This window comes from Tachyglossus aculeatus, chromosome 2, assembly GCF_015852505.1.
Source record: "Tachyglossus aculeatus isolate mTacAcu1 chromosome 2, mTacAcu1.pri, whole genome shotgun sequence".
NCBI classification, from domain to species: Eukaryota; Metazoa; Chordata; class Mammalia; order Monotremata; family Tachyglossidae; genus Tachyglossus; species Tachyglossus aculeatus.
Genome location: NC_052067.1, coordinates 98,705,661 through 98,725,729, shown reverse-complemented (window position 1 = coordinate 98,725,729; position 20,069 = coordinate 98,705,661). Strand labels below are relative to the sequence as shown.

Genomic DNA, 20,069 nt, shown 5'->3' with positions numbered 1-20,069 from the left:
TCTGACCTTTTAGACCGTGAGCCCACTGTTGGGTAGGGACTGTCTCTATATGTTGCCAACTTGTACTTCCCAAGCGCTTAGTACAGTGCTCTGCACACAGTAAGCACTCAATAAATACGATTGATTGATTGATTGATTCTGATCCCGGCTCTGCCATGTGTCTTCTGTGTGACCCTGGGCAAGTCACTTAACTTCTCTATGCCTCAGATATCTCATCTGTAAAGTGAATCAACACCAGGTCTCCCTTCTATTGAGATTGTGAGCCTTATGAGAGACAGGGACTGTGTCTGACCTGATTATCTGTACCTTCCCCAGTCCTCAGAACAGTGCTCAACACATAGTAAGCACTTAACAAGTATTATTACTAATATTAATATTAATACTAGTAAGTGTAGCCAAAGCATTACTTCCAGCTCTTTCAAAGAACACTTTTACCCACCCTTCCAGGATATTCCAGGATCAGGTTGGGTTTGTTCAAAAAAATAAGTTGTTTCCTTGCTGACACGGAATCTCCTTAATGGTCTACTGGAGTAGGCAGTGCTATTTTCCTTGCAAAACCTTCCTCTGTTCAGAGCTTCATCAAAAAACCATTAATTAAAACCATTAATTAAAAAAAACTTTGATTCGTTGGTTGATAAAGGGCAGCCTCAGAGTTAACAAGATCTCATATTATTTTCTTAACCTCTTCTTCATCTTCTCTTCCCCTTCCACCTGCTCCATTTCTTGAGCAACAGCTATAGTTGAGATATGAATTCTCCTTGGGAGTAGTAGGGGTCAAAGGAAAGGACTGTGAGGACTGGAATTTGGCAATCAATGTTTTTTTTTAATTAAAGGTTTTAATTAATGGTTTTGTTAAGTTTTGTTAAGACTTACTATGTGTCAGGCTAAGTGCTAGGGTTGGTGCAAGCTAATCAGGATGAACACGGTCCCTGTCCCACATGGCGCTCACAGTCTTAATCTCCATTTTACAGATAAGGGAACTGAGGCACAGAGAAGTGAAGTGACTTGCCCGAGGCCACACAGCAGACAAGTGGCAGAGCTGTGTTTAGAAGCCAGGTCCTTCTGACCCCCAGACCCGTGCTCTTTCTTTCATTTATTCATTCATTCATTCATTCATTCATTCATTCAATCGTATTTATTGAGCGCTTACTGTGTGCAGAGCACTGTACTAAGCACTTCGGAAGTACAAGTTGGCAACATATAGAGACGGTCCCTACCCAACAGTGGGCTCACAATCTAGAAGGAGGAGACAGAACAAAACAAAACATATTAACAAAATAAAATTAATAGAATAAATATGTACAAATAAATAAATAGAGTAATAAATACATACAAATATATATATACATATATACAGGTGCTGTGGGGAGGAGAAGGAGGTAAGGTAGGGGGGATGGGGCAGGGGAGGAAGGGGAGTGGAAGGAGGGGGCTCAGTCTGGGAAGTCCTCCTGGAGGAGGTGAGCTCTCAGTAGGGCTTTGAAGGGAGGAAGAGAGCTAGCTTGGTGGATGTATGGAGGGAGAGCATTCCAGGCCAGGGGAAGGACGTGGGCCAGGAGTTGATGGCGGGACAGGCAAAAACGAGGCCCAGTGAGGAGGTTAGTGGCAGAGGAGCGGAGGTTGTGGGCTGGGCTGGAGAAGGAGAGAAGGGAGGTGAGGTAGGAGGGGGCAAGGTGATGGACAGCCTTGAAGCCCAGGGTGAGGAGTTTTTGCTTGATGCGTAGGTTGACAGGCAGCCACTGGAGACTTTTGAGGAGGGGAGTAACATGCCCAGAGCATTTCTGCACAGAGATGATCCGGGCAGCAGAGTGAAGTATATACTGAAGTGGGGAGAGACAGGAGGATGGGAGATCGGAGAGGAGGCTGATGCAGTAATCCAGTTGGGATAGGATGAGAGATTGAATGAGCAGGGAAGCGGTTTGGATGGAGAGGAAAGGGCGGACCTTGGCAATGTTGCGGAGGTGAGACCGGCAGGTTTTGGTGATGGATTGGATGTGAGGGGTGAACGAGAGAGCAGAGTCGAGGATGACGCCAAGGTTGCGGGCTTGTGAGACGAGAAGGATTGTACTGCTGTCAACAGTGATGGGAAAGTCAGGGAGAGGGCAGGGTTTCGGAGGGAAGATAAGGAGTTCAGTCTTGGACACACTGAGTTTTAGATGGCGGGCAGACATCTAGATGGAGATGTCCTGAAGGCAGGAGGAGATGCGAGCCTGGAGGGAGGGAGAGAGAGCAGGAGCAGAGATGTAGATTTAGGTGTCATCTGCGTAGAGATGATAGTTGAAGCCGTGGGAGCAAATGAGTTCACCAAGGGATTAAGTGTAGATAGAGAACAGAAAGGGACCAAGAACTGACCCTAGAGGAACCCCTACAGTATGGGGAAGGGAGGGGGGAGGAAGAGCCCACAAAAGAGACTGAGAATGAGCAAATAAATAAATGGAGTAGCAGCATGGCCTAGTGGAAAGAGCGCAGGCTTGGGAGTCAGAAGAACTTGGGTTCTAATCACAGCTCTGCCACTTGTCTGCGTGTGGCCTTGGGCAAGACACTTCACTTCTCTGTGCCTCAGTTCCCTTATCTGTTAAATGGAGAGTAAAACTGTGAGCCCCATGTGGGACAGGGACTGCGTCCAGCCTCATTAGCTTGTACCAACCCTAGCACTTAGTACAGTGCCTGACTGACTGATTGTAGTCAGTGAATGTTTCTACCAACTCTGTTGTATTGTACTCTCCTAAGTACTTAGTACAATCCTCTGCACTCAGAAAGTGCTCAGTAAATACCACTGATAGATATCCTTTCACGTGGGAGGGTAAGGGAGGTTGTGGAAAACAGATAAAATGACTCATGGCAGAGACGCTACCCTGGCCAAAGTCTCAAGAAGATTGTGCTTGAGGAAAATGGCCAGAGGAGACCTTACTCTGAGGAGTTTTCTCTTGAATGTAACTCAAGGTTAACGTTTAATAATAATTGTGATTATTTGTTCAGCGCTTACTATGTGCCAACTACTATACTAAGCATTGCGGTAGATAAAAATCATCAGGTCCCTCACGGGTTCTCACAGTCTAAGTAGGAGGGAGAGCAGGTATTGACTCCCAATTTAGTAGATGAGGTAAATAAGGTCCAGAAAAGGTAAATGACTTGCTCACGGTCACACAGCATGTAAGTGGTGGAACCAGAATTAGAACCCAGCTCCTCTGACCCCCAGGCCTGTGCTCTTTCCACTATGTCACGCTCCTAAGTATCTTAAAGAAAGATTTTTTTATTCTTAGAAGGAAGTGATACAGAATGGAATAAATAACGTATGAGTTTCTACTTCAACTCCAGAGTGGTTTCAGTACAACCTGAGGATATAGGCATGATAGATAATAAGCCTGTTATTTATGAAGAAAAAAATTGGAGTGACTAATCTTAAGAAAAAAACTCTGGGTTCCCACTTTAGATAATAAGTATAGATAAACCTACTCAGAAAGGAAATGATTTAATCAAAATGCCAATTAACAGAGGTCAAATTTAATCAAACCCTTTCTAAGGCCACTCTGTACTTGGGAGAAGGCAGTGAACCCCATGTTACTAGCAAGTGGCTAAGGACAGCAATTTGCCCTAGCCAGTAGTTCTCCAAGGCAAACAGTCATCAGCATCAAATCTTTCCTACTGCCAGCATTCAGGGACTGAATAATCATTAACAATCACACACTTGAAAAGACAGCAAATACTCCTCACCCTGGGCTTCAAGGCTGTCCATCACCTCGCCCCCTCCTACCTCACCTCCCTTCTCACCTTCTCCAGCCCAGCCCGCACCCTCCGCTCCTCTGCCTCTAATGTCCTCACCGTGCCTTGTTCTCGCCTGTCCTGCCGTCGACCCCTGGCCCACGTCCTTCCCCTGGCCTGGAATGCCCTCCCTTCGCACACCCACCAAACTAGCTCTCTTCCCCACTTCAAAGCCCTACTGAGAGATCACCTCCTCTAGAAGGCCTTCCAAGACTGAGCCCCACCTTTTTCCTCTGCTCCCCCTCCCCTTCCCATTGCCCCAACTTGCTCCCTCTACTCTACCCTGCCCCCCGCCACAAAGCTCTTGTGTATATATGTACATATCTCTAATTCTATTTATTTATATTAATGCCTGCTTACTTGTTTTGATGTGTATACATCTCTAATTCTATTTATATTCATGCTATTGATGCCTGTTTACTTGTTTTGATATTAAAACTCTTCACCCTCGGCTTCAGTGCTGTCCATCACCTCGCCCCCTCCTACCTCACCTCCCTTCTCTCCTTCTCCAGCCCAGCCCGCGCCCTCTGCTTCTCTGCTGCTAATCTCCTCTCCTCCTCACCTCGTTCTCGCCTTTCCCGCCGTCAACCCCCGGCCCACGTCCTCCCCCGGGCCTGGAATGCCCTCCCTCCGCACATCCGCCAAGCTAGCTCTCTTCCTCCCTTCAAGGCCCTACTGAGAGCTCACCTCCTCCAGGAGGCCTTCCCAGACTGAGTCCCCTCCTTCCTCTCCCCCTCTTCCCCCTCCCCATCCCCCTGGCCTTACCTCCTTCCTCTCCCCACAGCACCTGTATATATGTATATATGTTTGTACATATTTATTACTCTATTTATTCATTTATTTTATGTGTACATGTTTATTCTATTTTATTTTGTTAATATGTTTTGTTTTGTTCTCTGTCTCCCCCTTCTAGACTTTGAGCCCACTGTTGGGTAGGGACCGTCTCTATATGTTGTCAACTTGTACTTCCCAAGTGCTTAGTACAGTGCTCTGCACACAGTAAGCGCTCAATAAATATGATTGAATGAATGAATGAATGAATATCTGTCTCCCCCCAACTAGACTGTAAGCCCACTGTAGGCAGGGATTGTCTCTATTGCTGAATTGTACTTTCTAAGCACCTAGTAAAGTGCTCTGACTACAGTAAGTGCTCAATAAATAAGATTGAATGAATGAATGAATGAATCAGTTGTCACACTTTAGTTTCCATCAAGCAATCAATCCTATTTATTGAGCACTTACTGTGTGTATAGCACTTTACTAAGCACTTGGGAGAGTACAATATAAAAGTGTTGGACTAAGCCATCTTTTCCTTTTCTTCCACTCCCTTCTGCATCGCCCTGACTTGCTCCCTCTATTCTTCCCCGATCCCAGCCCCAGAGAACTTATGTACAGATCCATAATTTATTTAGTTGTATCAATGTCTGTCTCCCACTCTAGACTGTAAGCTCGTTGTGGGAGGGAATATGGTTGTTATATTGCTATATTGTACTCCCTAAAGCACTCCCTACAGTGCTTTGACATTAAGTGCTCAATAAATATGACTGATTGATTGAATGTTCCCTGCCTGAAGTGAGCTTACATTACCTCTTAACATGTCATTTCCATTTTGTTCTTTCTTAAAAAAAGCTAATTAGACTGCTAGAAATGCAAATAAGGTGGTATGCAATTTTTAAAAAATAGTCTTTAATAATAATGATGGCATTTGTTATGCTCTTACTATGTGCCATGCACTCTTCTAAGTGCTGGGGGGGATACAAGGTAATCAGGTTGTCCCATGTAGGGCTTACAGGCTTCATCGCCATTTTACAGATGAGGAAACTGAGGCCCAGAGAAGTTAAGTGACTTGCCCAAAGTCACACAGCTGACAAGTGGTGAAGCCGGGATTAGAACCCATGACTTCTGACTCCCAAGCCTGGGCTCTTTCCACTGAGACACGCTGCTTGATTGACTGAATGTTCCCTGCCCACAATGTGCTTACGTTACCTCTTAACATGTCATTTCCATTTTGTTCCTTTTTTTAAAAGCTAATTAGGCTGCTAGAAATGCAAATAAGGTGGTATGCAATTTTTTAATCATCAGCCACCAAGTGATAGCTTATTGACAGGGATCAATTTAAGATCTTGTAGTTCTGTCACCCACACCCTGCCCTCCCTATCTTTCCAGTTACTATAGACAACATCATTATCCTCTCTATCTCACAAGCCTGTAACCCCGGCAATAACCTTGGCTCGTCGCCTTCATTTAACCCGCATTTTCAGTCTGTCACCAAATCTTGTCAGTTCTACTTTCACAACATTGTTAAAATCCACCCGTTCCTCTCCCTTCAAACGGCGACTATGCAAATCCAAACATTTATCTTAGCTCGCCTTCACTACTGCATGCTGACTTCGCTCCCTCCTGTTTTTCCCTACTCCAGTCCTTACTTCACTCTGCTGCCTGGATCATTTTCTAAAAAAATGTTCAGTGCACATCTCCCTATTCCTCAAGAACCTTCTTGTCTCGTCTTACGCCGTCAAATCGTTTCCGACCCATAGCGACACCATGGACACATCTCTCCCAGAACAACCCACTCTCCATCTGCAATTGTTCTGGTAGTGGATCCAGAGAATTTTTTTGTAAAAACATAGAAGTGGTTTACTATTGCCTCCTTCCGCACAGTAAAATTAGAACAGCAAGCTTAGAACCTTGCTTTGCACATAGTAAGCGCTTAACAAATGCCATCATTATTATTATTAAACATGAGTCTCCGCCCTCGACTCTCTCCCATGCCGCTGCTGCCTGGCACGGGTGAGTTTTGAGTTGTAGCAGATTGCCTTCCACTGGCCAAGCTACAAATTCATTCATTCAATTGTATTTATTGAGCACTTACTGTGTGCAGAGCACTGTACTAAGCACTTAGCACTGTACGGGGTAGGCCTCTGCTTGACTCTCCCTCCCTTAGCCGAGACTGGTAGAGTCCTGGAAACTCTCCAGGTGTGACCCTGAGAAGGGCAAGAACCTTCAGTTGTTGCCAATGCACTCACATATCAGATGGAAACTCCTCACAATTGGTTTTAAAGTACTCTATCAGCTTGTCCCCTCCTATCTTACCTGGCTGATTTCCTATTATGACTCAGTCTACACACTTTGCTCCTCTAATGCCAACGAACTCACTGTGCCTTGATTTCATCTATCTTGTCATCCACCCTTTGCCCACATCCTCCCTCTGTCCTGGAACTCCCTTTCCTCCATATTCACCAGACTCTCCCACCTTCACAGTCTTATTAAGGTTGCATCTCCTCTTTTTCCCCTTTTTCCTCTCCTCCTCCCCATCCCCCCCGCCCTACTTCCATCCCCTCCCCACAGCACTTGCATATATTTGTACAGATTTATTACTCTATTTATTTTATTTGTACATATTTACTATTCTATTTATTTTGTTAATGATGTGCATATAGCTATAATTCTATTTGTTCTGACGATTTTGACACCCGTCTACATGTTTTGTTTTGTTGTCTGTCTCCCCCTTCTAGACTGTGAGCCCATCGTTGGGTAGGGACCGTTTCTATATGTTGCCGACCTGTACTTCCCAAGCGCTTAGTAAAGTGCTCTGCACACAATAAGCGCTCAATAAATACGATTGAATGAATGAATGAATCTCCTCCAAAAGGCCTTCCATGATTACGCCCTCATTTTCCCTACTCCCTCTCCTTTCTGTATCCCTATGCACCTGGACCTGTACCCTTTAAACACTCAATTAACAATAATAATAATAATAATAATAATGGTATTTATTAAGTGCTTACTAAGTGCAAAGCACTGTTCTAAGCGCTGGGGAGGTTACAAGGTGAGCAGGTTGTCCCCCGGGGGGCTCACAGTCTTAATCCCCACTTTACAGGTGAGGTAACTGAGGCACAGAGAAGTTAAGTGACTTGCCCAGAGTCACACAGCTGACGACTGGCGGAGCTGGGATTTGAACCCATGACCTCTGACTCCAAAGCCTGTGCTCTTTCCACTGAGCCATGCTGCTTCAATGTGGTGTCACTTGCCTCCTCTCTATCACCCACACCTCCCAGAGAGTTTACATATCTCCCATTGGGGGTGCTCAGTAAATACTGCTTGACCGGCTCAACTTCAGAGAGAAAGGCAGAGTGAAAGGGAAAGAGAGAGATGGATGGGGGAGGTTACTGTGAAGGTTTCAACTCCCAGCCCCAGTTTATGCACTTACATACATAAACCTAATTCATTTATTTATTTTAATGCTTGTTTCCCCCTCTAGACCGCAAGCTCCTGGTGGGCAGGGAATGTGTCTACCAACTCCTGTTGTATTCTCCCAAGCACTTAGTTCAGAGATCTGCCAACTGTAGGCCCTTAATAAGCACCGTAGATTGACTAATTATCATAAACGGTAAAAACCAGAGCCAACATCAGCAATTTCAGGAAGTGACCAAAAGAGTCATAAGTCCTCCTCCTCTCTCTCTCACACCCTAAAGCTTGATCTTTGGTTGCCTTTCCTTCTGTTACAAGCAGAGTCCCATGGATTCCCTTCACAGTTTAGTTCAGGTGTTAGCCTGGTGCTGTTTCTGGCCATGCAGCTTGCCTTCATGCCAGGCGGTATCAGTCTTTGACAAGGAAGGAAAAGCTGAATGGATTGTCCCCTTCCTTTTCTCCAACAGCCTACTCTTCAGATTTCCTCAGCTGCCTCCTCTACAGATTTCCTCAGCTGCCTTCTCTACAGATTTCCTCAGCTGCCTCCTCCACAGATTTCCTCACCAGCCTAACCTATAGATTACCTCAGCGGACTCCGCTATAGATTTCCTCCATGGCCTGCCCTAAAGACTTCCCTAAGGTGCTGAGTTGGGTAATGTCCATGGAGTCATTATTGACATGGGGTAGAACAAGCACTGCCTTTGGTGAAAGGGACTATATTGCTCAATCAATGAATCATTTATATTTATTGAGGGCTTACATTGCGCAGAGCGCTGTACTTAGCACTTGAAAGAGTACAAGAGAGCTAAACAGATTTGATCGCTGCCCCCAAGGAACTTACAATTCAACAGGGAGGACAGATACTAAAATAACACGCAGAGGGTAGCTACAGAGTTTAAAGGTTTACACAGAAGTGCTGTAACTGGGTTGGGAGTGTGCCTAAGTAGTGCATAGGATGTGAGGACTCAAGTGCATAATCAATCAATCGTATTTATTGAGCGTTTACTGTGTGCAGAGCACTGTACTAAGCGCTTAGCACTGTACTAAGTAACATAAGTAGCATGTGACACAGGAAGGAGAGAATAATAATAATAAGAATAATATTTGTTAAGCACTTACTATGCTGACCTCCCAGCCTCCTGTCTCTCCCCACTCCAGTCTATGTTTCAGTCAGCTACCCGGATCATCTTTCTACAAAAACGTTCAGGACATGTCACTGCCCCCTGGCCAGAAAACTCCAGTGGTTGCCCACCCACCTCCTGATCAACAAAAACTACTCACCATTGGCTTTAAAGCGATCCATCACCTTGCCCCCTCCTACAACTCAGCCAGCAAACCTCGCTCCTCTAGCGCTCACCTTCTCACCTCGATCTCGCCTCGATCTCGCCTGTCTCGCCACCAAGCCCTAGCCCACATCCTACCTCCAGCCTGGATTGCCCTCCCTCCTCAAATCCTCTGGACAATGACTCTCCCTTCCTTCAAAGCCTTGTCGAAGGCACATCTCCTCCAAGAGGCCTTCCCAGACTAAGCCCTACTATCTCCCACTCCCTTCTGTGTGGCCCTTTAGCTCTTCCTCCCTCCCAGCCCCACAGCACTTGGAAACATATCTGTAATTTTATTCATTTATATTGATTTCTGTCTTCCTCCCCTCTAGACTGTAAACTCAATGTAGACAGGACATGTTCCAGTTTATTGTTGTACTGTACTTTCCTAAGAGCTACAGTGCTCTCCACACAGTAAGTGCTCAATAAATACGATTGAATGAATGAATGAATGAATATGTGCAAGACACTATATTAAGCACTGGGGTAGGTACCATGTAATTGGGTTGGGCTAACTCCCTGTCCCATATAGGGCTCACAGTCTTAATCCCATTAATCTCATTAATTTCTCTGTGTCTCAGTTCCCTCATCTGCAGAATGGGTATTCAAAACCTATTCTCCCTACCTACTTACTCAGAGATCCCCATGTAGAACCTGATTATCCGGCATCTACTCCAGCGCTTAGTACAGTGCTTGGCATATGTTGAGCACTTAACAAATACCACAATTAGCGGAAAGAGCCTGGGCTTGGGACTCAGAGGACGTGGGTTCTAATCCCGACTCCGCCGCTTGTCTGATGTGTGACCTTGGGCAAGACACTTCACTTCTCTGCGTCAGTTCCCTCATCTGTAAAAATGGGATTAAGACTATGAGCCCCATGGGGGACAACCTGATTACTTTGTATCTACCCCAGGGCTTAGAACAGTGCTCGGCACATAGTAAGCACTTAACATCTCTATATGTTGCCAACTTGTACTTCCCAAGCGCTTAGTACAGTGCTCTGCACACAGTAAGCATTCAATAAATACAATTGAATGAAATGAATGAATTTTATTTGGTTTATATGTTTTGTTTTATTGTCTATCTCCTCCTTCTAGACTGTGAGCCCACTGTTGGGTAGGGACTGTCTCTATACGTTGCAAACTTGTACTTCTCAAGTGCTTAGTACAGTTCTCTGCACACAGTAAGTGCTCAATAAATACAATTGAATGAATGAATGAATGAATGAACAAATACCATTATTATTATTATTATTAATATTCTGCTTTAAAGCTGAACCTCCCCTACGTGGCAGATGCAGTGAATTTTTCCTTTTCCTCTGGAAGTAATCCATCAACCAATCAGTCATGTTTACTGAACACTTACTGTGTTCAGAGCACTGTGCTAAGCACTTTGGAGAGTGTAAGTCTGTATAGTAGACATACAGACATTAAAATAAATTACAGATAGGGGAAATGGCAGAGTATAAGGATAGGTACATGAGTGTGGTGGAGCAAGTATTAAGCACGTACCGTGGGTCATAAGTGGGTCTTAAGGCATACAGACCCAAGGGTATGGTGATGCAGAAGTCAGGATGAATAGGGTGGGAAAATGAGAGATTAGACAGGGAAGCCCTCTTCCAGGGGGTAAAATTTAAAGCTATATAACAAAGGTCTTTTTCCTGAGGAGCTCAACGCCTTTTATGCGGAGGAGGAAAGAGAAGTCAAGTATTTGTTCTCATTTTTCCTGATAAGGAAGAAGTGACTCAGGGACTTCTCCGGTGCAAAGCAAGTAGGTGGCTGACTGAAACAAAGTCCAGTCTTCTGACCGCCATGCCAGGACTCTGATTATAAAATAAAGGAAACCTTATTTATTCAATTAGCCATATTTATCGCATGCTCACTGTGTGCAGAACACTATGCTAAGCGCTTGAGGAGAGTACGATTCCTTCATTCCTTCATTCAATTGTATTTATTGAGCATTTACTGTGTGCAGAGCACTGTACTAAGTGCTTCCAAAGTACAATTCGGCAACAGATAGAGACAATCTCTACCCAACAACTGGCTCACAGTCTAGAAGCGGGGAGACAGACAACAAAACAAAACAAAACGAAACGAGTAGACAATAGCATCAATATAAATAGATTTATAGATACATACACATCAGTAATAAAATGAATAGAATAATAAATATGTACAAATATACACAAGTGCTGTGGGGCAGGGAGGGGGGTAGAGCAGAGGGAAGGAGTCTGGGCAATGGGGAGGGGAGGAGGAGCAGAGGAAAAGGAGGGACTTAGTCTGGAAAGGCCTCAAGTAGAATAAAGCAGAGCTGTAAGCACGTTTCCTCATGATTGCAGGAAACCCTTGCCTAAATCCAACAGTAACTGTCACTCTGATTTTTGGTGGGATTTACAGGTCAACTCCAGTGAAACATGATGCAGAGGTAATGGATTATTTACTGACTACAGGCAGGTTGGATGGTCTCGTGGCTCAGTGGCAAGAGCCCAGGCTTGGGAGCCAGAGGTCATGGGTTCTAATCCTGGCTCTGCCACTGGTCAACTGTGTGACTTTGGGCAAGTCACTTAACTTCTCTGGGCCTCAGTGATCTCATCTGGAAAATGGGGATTAAGACTGTGAGCCCCACGTCCAGTGAGCCACGCTGAGCCACGCTTTCCACTTAGCCACGCTGCAAGTGGGGGAGCCGGGATTAGACTCATGACCTTCTGACTCCCAGCCCATAGGCACTGAAAAAGGAACGGGGCTGGGAGTGAGGGGAGCAGAGCAGAGTGGATGGGGCCAGTTCAGTGTGTCTAAAACCCCACGAATCCACTAACAGAACGACTGTGAGCCCGTTGTTGGGTAAGGACTGTCTCTATCTGTTGCTGAATGGTAATGATAATGATGGCATTTATTAAGCGCTTACCATGTGCAAAGCACTGTTCTAAGCACTGGGGAGGTTACAAGGTGATCAGGTTGTCCCACGTGGGGTTCACAGTAAGCGCTCAATAAATATGATTGAATGACTGCATATGGAAGTGGGACATTCTGGGAGAGATGTGTCCTTGGCATAGCTATTTGTGGGACAGACTCGACCGCATTAGACAGCAACAACAGCAGTCCTGGAAGAGCTCTGTGACTCAGGACAAAGGGCACCTCATCGGATCCCAATCCTTCAGCCTGTTTTCCTGTTTATTCCCCTACTCACCACACAGGCACGCTCCTAAGAAGAGCTAGCAGTTAACCTGGGCCTGCTCAATAGTTACTTACCATTTCCTGTTGCAGACTTCAGCTTCTCTCCTTTGGGAAAGGGGTATTTTCATGGGATTGGTTAAGCATTTACTGTGTGCCGGACCCTGTACGAAGCACTGGGGTAGATGCAAGATAATCGGGTCCCCTTCCCACGTGGGGCTCACAGTCTTAATCCCCACTTTACAGACAAGGTGACTGCGGCACAGAGAAGTTAAGTGGCTCACCCAAGGTCACCCAGCAGACAAATGGTGGAGCAGGGATTGGAACCCAGGTCCTTTGCTCCCCAGGCCCGTGCTCTTTCCACTAGGCCATGCTGCTTCGTTTCCTTCTTTCCCCCGTCCCTCGACACTTTCTTTGGACGGGTTTGAGTGAAACTTCACTCTTTAAATAAATGTAGAAACACTGATAAAGTGCTTCACTAATGAAGGCAATTAGACCAGCTATTTGGATTACCTCCCTCTCTCATCAGTCTCTCTCAGATTCATCTATCTCTCCCACCTTCGGTCACTCCGCTATGCTTCATCCCCTTGCTTGAATTCCCATCCGCCTCTACTTGTTCACCCCGCTAATCAGTAATCAATCAATCGAATTTATTGAGTTTTCACCGTGGGCAGAGCTCTGCACTAAATGCTCGGAAGAGTACAATACAACAGACTCTGCAGCTGCATTCCCTGCCCACGAATAGCTTGTGGTTTAGAGGGGGAGGCAGACGTTAAAATAAATTACAGTTATGTGCATAAGTGCTGTGGGACTGAGGGTGAGTGGATATCAAGTGCTTCCAAGTGTATTCAAGTGCAGAAGGGAGAAGGAGTAGGGGAAATGAGAGATTAGTCCGGGAAAGCCTCTTGGAGATCAGTTCATCGTATTTACTGAGAGCTCACTTTGTGCAGAGCACTGTACTAAGCACTTGAAAGCATACAGTGGAATGGATTTGGAAGACATGTTCTCTGCCCACATGGTTACGATCCCCCTCTCCATCCCCTCCATCTTACCTTCTTCCCTTCCCCACAGCACCTGTATATATATGTATATACATATTTATTACTCTATTTATCTTACTTGTACATATCTATTCTATTTATTTTATTTTGTTAGTATGTTTGGTTTTGTTCTCTGTCTCCCCCTTTTAGACTGTGAGCCCACTGTTGGGTAGGGACTGTCTCTATATGTTGCCAACTTGTACTTCCCAAGCGCTTATTAAAGTGCTCTGCACACAGTAAGCACTCAATAAATACGATTGATTGATTGATTAGAGGGAGTGACTTTAGTAGGGTTTTGAAGTGGGGAGTACTTACATCAGCACATCTAATCACTCCCACCCAACCCTTTTCTCTTGTCCATCCCTCTCACTTCTCTTCACTTTGATTAGGTGTCCCTTCCCTCTTCCAGGCTGCCCACACGGGCCTGCGAATCAGAAGGTCATGGGTTCTAATCCTGGCTCTGCCACTTGTCTGCCATGTGACCTCGAGCAAGTCACTTCACTTCTCCGTGCCTCAGGTCCCTCATCTGTAAAATGGGGGTTAAGACTGTGAGCAATGTGTGGGACAGGGACTGTGTCCAACCCAATTATCTTGTATCTACCCCAGTGCTACCCTCTCAGGATCGCACCTGGAGAGTTTCCAGTACTCTGCCACTCTCGGTTACAGGAGGGAGAGTCAAGCAGAGGCCTGTCCATTACATTCCTACCTTGGGCAGTGGTTAGCGAGTGAAAGGCAATCTGCTACGAGTCAAAACTCACCTGTGCTGGGCAGTAGCAGCATGGGAGAAGAGTCGAGGGCGGAGGCTCAAGCTGACTGCACGGAAGGCGGCAATGATAAACCACTTCCATATTTTCACCAGGAAAACTCTACAGTTACACTACCAGAACGATTGCAGATGGAGATGGGGAATTCTGGGAGAGATGTGTCCAGGGAATCGCTATGGGTCTGAAACGACTCTACAGCATAAGACAAGACACTAGTGCTTAGAATGGTGCCTAACAAATAGTAAGTGCTTAACAAATACCATAATTACTATTATTATTATTATTACACCCTCCAGACCTCCACCCCTCCTCTCTTTCTGGTCAGTGATTGTTTAGGTAATTGCCCGTGATCCTGTAGGTATCTTCACTAGCAAAGGCTTCTGGAAGGGTGCCATGTTGGACCAAAATTTACAGGAGGAAGTGTGAGTTCAGGTTCAGGGCCATTGCAAAGTTATCAATAAATATGATTGAATGAATACATATGTGTTGTGGGGATGGGAAGGAGCAAGTAAGAGCGGTGCAGAAGGGAGTGGGAAAAGAGAGGAGGGCTTAGTCAGGGAAGGCTTCTTGGAGATGTGCCTTCAATAAGGCTTTGAAGTGGGGGAGAACAATGATCTGTCCGATGGAGGATGGAGGGCATCCCAGGCCAGAAGTAGGATCGGGGAGAGAGGTCGGAGGTGAGAAAGGCGAGATCGAGGTACAGTGAGAAGGTTAGCATTAGGGGAACGAAGCGTGTGGGCTGGATTGTAGGAAGAGAGGAGTGATTCTGACAAAGCCCAGCATGAAGTGGCATTTAGTGGGCTCAAGAAGGATATGCAGAGGGCAGTGGGTGCCCATCATCATCATCATCATCAATCGCATTTATTGAGCACTTACTATGTGCAGAGCACTGTACTAAGCGCTTGGGAAGTACAAATTGGCAACATATAGAGACAGTCCCTACCCAACATTGGGCTCACAGTCTAAAAGGGGGAGACAGAGAACAAAACCAAACATACTAACAAAATAAAAAAAAATAGAATAGACATGTACAAGTAAAATAAATAAATAAATAAATAAATAGAGTGATAAATATGTACAAATATGTACAAATATGTACATAAATATGTACAGGTGCTGTGGGGAAGGGAAGGAGGTAAGATGGGGGGATGGAGAGGGGGGTGGGGGGAGAGGAAGGAAGGGGCTCAATCTGGGAAGGCCTCCTGGAGGAGGTGAAGGATCGCACCTGGAGAGTTGCCCAGCTTTCCCTCATATCCTTATTCCCACCTCAAGCCCTCCCTTTCTCCCCGATGGAGTAGGGTCAGCAGAAGGGGCTGCAGGCAATGCATAGCAGTCCATGAGGCCTGTTTAACCTTTCATTCATTCATTCATTCATTCATTCATTCATTTAATCAATCGTATTTATGGAGTGTTCATTGTGTGGAAAGCACGGTACTAAGCGCTTGGGAGAGTAGAATACAACAGTGAACAGTCACATTCCCTGCCTACACTCTTCCAACCCTCTTTCATTCATTCATTCAATCATATTTATTGAGCGCTTACTGTGTGCAGAGCACTGTACTAAGCGCTTGGGAAGTACAAGTTGGCAACGTACAGAGACGGTCCCTACCCAACAACGGGCTCACAGTCTAGAAGGGGGAGACAGACGACAAAACATGTGGACAGGTGTCAAGTCATCAGAATAAACAGAAATAAAGCTAGATGCACATCATTAACAAAATAAATAGCATAGTAAATATGTACAAGTAAAATAAATAGAGTAATAGATCTGTACAAACATATATACAGGTGCTGTGGGGAGGGGAAGGGGGTAGGGCCGGACCTCTTTCCCGGGACCTTCCTGTAGGTGCAGGGGGAGAAAGGGTGGAGGGTGCTTTGGGAGGGAGAATCACTCCCCTGTAACGTATGCAGGACCACCGTGGTGAGGGGTGTGGAGAGGAAAGGGTTTTTCTCTAGCGCCTGGTGCCATCCCAAGCACTCAGTACAGTGCTCAGCACACGGTAAGTGCTCAGTAAATACCATTGATGATAAAGATTTTTCTCTGGTATTTGTTAAGTTCTTACTCTGTGCTAAACACTGGAGTGGATACAAGCTAATCAGGCTGGACTGGGTCCATGTCCCACATGGGCCTCCCAGTCTTAATCCCCATTTTATAGTTAAGGTAACTGAGGGGCAGAGAAGTGAAGTGACCTGCCCAAGGTCACACAGCAGACACGCGGTGGAGCTGGGATTAGAACCTAGGTGTTTCTGACTCCCAGGTTTGTGCTCTAGCTACTAGGCCACACTGCTTCTTCTAGGCTGTGAGCCCACTGTTGGGTAGGGACCGTCTCTATATGTTGCCAACTTGTACTTCCCAAGCGCTTAGTACAGTGCTCTGCACACAGTAAGCTCTCAATAAATACGATTGAATGAACGAATGAACGGGTTAAATGCACATTCTCCACAGGGAATGTGGAGAAAACTCCAAAGCCAAGGCCCAGAACTGGGACCCCACTATCCTTCCTCTCTCACAAACCCATAACCTTGGCATTGTCCTCGACTCATCCCTCCTCGACAGAAGCAGCGTGGCTCAGTGGAAAGAGCCCGGGCTTTGGAGTCGGAGGTCATGGGTTCAAATCCCAGCTCTGCCAATTGTCAGCTGTGTGACTTTGGGCATGTCATTTAACTTCTCTGTGTCTCCAGTTACCTCGTCCTGTAAAATGGGGATGAAGACTGTGAGCCCCCTGTGGGACAACCTGATCACCCTGTAACCTCGCCAGCGCTTAGAACAGTGCTTTCCATGTAGTAAGTGCTTAATAAATATCATTATTATTATTCATTATTATTATCTCTCTCCTTCTACCCACATATTCCATCTGTCACCAAATCCTGTCGGTTCTACCTTCACAACATCGCTAAAAACCCACCCTTTCCTCTCCACCCAAACTGCTATCAGGTTATCCAAGCACGCATCTTACCCCACCTTGACAACTGCATCAGCCTCCTTGCTGACCTCCCTGCCTCCTGTCTCTCCCCACTCCAGCCTATACTTCACTCGGCTGCACACATCACTTTTCAACAAAAACATTCAGTCCATGTCTCCCCACTCAAAAACCTCCCGTGGTTATCCACCCACCTCCTCCTCAAACACAAACCCCTTACCACAAGCTTGAAAGCACTCAATCAGCCCACAGAGATGCGGCGTGGACTAGTGGATAGAGCCCGGGCCTGGGATTTAGAAGGTCATGGGTTCTAATCCTGACTCTGCCACTTGTCTGCTGTGCGGCCTTGGACAAGTCACTTCCCTATGCCTCAGTTACCTCATCTGTAACATGGGGATTGAGAGTGTGAGCCCTACCTGGGACAGGGACTGTGTCCAACTGCTTAGTACAGTGCCTGACACATAGTAAGTGCCTCAGTGGAAAGAGCACGGGCTTTGGAGTCAGAGGTCATGGGTTCAAATCTAGGCTCAATCAATCAATCAATCGTATTTATTGAGCGCTTACTGTGTGCAGAGCACTGGACTAAGCGCTTGGGAAGTACAAGCTGGCAACATATAGAGACGGTCCCTACCCAACAGTGGGCTCACAGTCTAAAAAGGCTCCGCCGCTTGTCAGCTGTGTGACTTTGGGCAGGTCACTTCACTTCTCTGTGCCTTAGTTACCGCATCTGTAAAAATGGGGATTAAGACTGTGAGCCCCCCGTGGGACAACTGATGACCTTGTAACCTCCCCAGAGATTAGCACAGTGCTTTACACATAGTAGGCACTTAATAAATGTCATTATTATTATTATTATTAACAAGTACCCTTATTATTATTACCCCAACCTACTTCACATCACTGATCCCCTACCACAGCCCAGCCGGTTCACTCTGCTCCTCTATCTTACTCACTGTGCCCCAATCTCATCTATCTCACCACTGACCCCTTTCCCACATCCTCCCCCTACCCTGGAACTCCCTTCCCTTCCATATATACCAGACCACCACTCTCTCCACCTTCCAAGCATTCATTATTAAGGTCATACCTCTTGCCCACTCCCAGCCCCACGGCACTTAAATACACATTTGTAATTTATTTATTTATTTTGGATGGTATTTGTTAAGCGCTTACTATGTGCAAAGTACTGTTTTCCTGTCTGTCTCCCCCTCACTGTAGACTGTGTTGTGGGCAGGAATGCGTCTGTTTATTATTTTTATTGCCATAGAGTACTAGCCCAAGTGCTTAACACAGTTCTCTGCACACAGTAAGTGCTCAATAATCCATCAATCAATCAATTGTATTTATTGAGCGCTTACTGTGTGCAGAGCACTGTACTAAGCGCTTGGGAAGTACAAGTTGGCAACATATAGAGACAGTCCCTACCCAACAGTGGGCTCACAGTCTAATAAATAGGACTGCATGAATGACTCTTCTCCAAGAGGCCTTCTCCAATTAAGCCCTCTTTTCCCCTGCTCACTCTCCTTTTTACATCATTTATTTATTTATTTATGTATTTATTGAGCACTTACTATATGCAGAGCACTGTCCTAGGCTCTTGGAAAGCACAATTCGGCAACAATTCAGCAATGTCGTCTTATGCCCTGGGATCTGTGACCTTTGACCATTTGATAGTCACACCAGCCCCACAGCACTTATGTACATATCTTTAAATTATATATTATAAAGGACTTATTGATATAACTATCTCCCCGCTAGACTTCAAGCTTATTGTGGGTAGGGAACATGTCTGCTAAATTATATATTATAAAGGACTTATTTATTGATATAACTATCTATCTCCCCACTAGACTTCAAGCTTATTGTGGGTAGGGAACATGTCTGCTACGTTATATATTATAAAGGACTTTTTTATTGATATAAGAACAGCACTTCGCACATAGTAAGCGCTTAATAAATGCCATCATGATATAACTATCTGTCTCCCCGCTAAACTTCAAGCTCACTGTGGGTAGGGAATGTGTCTGCTAAATTATATATTATAAAGGACTATTTATTGATATAAGAACAGCACTTTGCACATAGTAAGCGCTTAATAAATGCCATCATGATATAACCATCTGTCTCCCCACTAGACTTCAAGCTCATTGCGGGTAGGGAACGTGTCTGCTAAATTATATATTATAAAGGACTTATTTATTGATATAAGAACAGCTCTTTGCACATAGTAAGCGCTTAATAAATGCCATCATGATATAACTATCTGTCTCCCCACTAGACTTCAAGCTCATTGTGGGTAGGGAATGTGTCTGCTAAATTATATATTATAAAATGACTTATTTATTGATAAAACTATCTGTCTCCCCACTATACTTCAAGCTCATTGTGGGTAGGGAACATGTCTGCTAAATTATATATTATAAAGGACTTATTTATTGATATAACTATCTGTCTCCCCACTAGACTTCAAGCTTACTGTGGGTAGGGAACGTGTCTGCTAAATTATATATTATAAAGGACTTATTTATTGATATAACTATCTGTCTCCCTGCTAGTCTTCAAGCTCATTGTGGGTAGGGAACGTGTCTGCTAAATTATATATTATAAAGGACTTATTTATTGATATAACTATCTGTCTCCCCACTAGACTTCAAGCTTACTGTGGGTAGGGAACGTGTCTGCTAAATTATATATTATAAAGGACTTATTTATTGATATAACTATCTGTCTCCCTGCTAGACTTCAAGCTCATTGTGGGTAGGGAACGTGTCTGCTAAATTATATATTATAAAGGACTTATTTATTGATATAACTATCTATCTCTCCACCAGACTTCAAGCTCATTGTGGGTAGGGAATGTGTCTGCTAAATTACATATTATAAAATACTTATTTATTGATAT

The 20,069-nt window shown here is 45.0% G+C and overlaps 1 non-coding gene across 1 annotated transcript; it reads left to right on the top strand.

Moving 5' to 3' along the window:
* Positions 1–14,092: 14,092 nt before the first annotated feature.
* LOC119925140 lies at positions 14,093–14,230 on the top strand. The gene has a single exon (XR_005449806.1). It is a non-coding gene; the product is annotated as a small nucleolar RNA SNORA7 (small nucleolar RNA).
* The last annotated feature ends 5,839 nt before the right edge of the window (positions 14,231–20,069 follow it).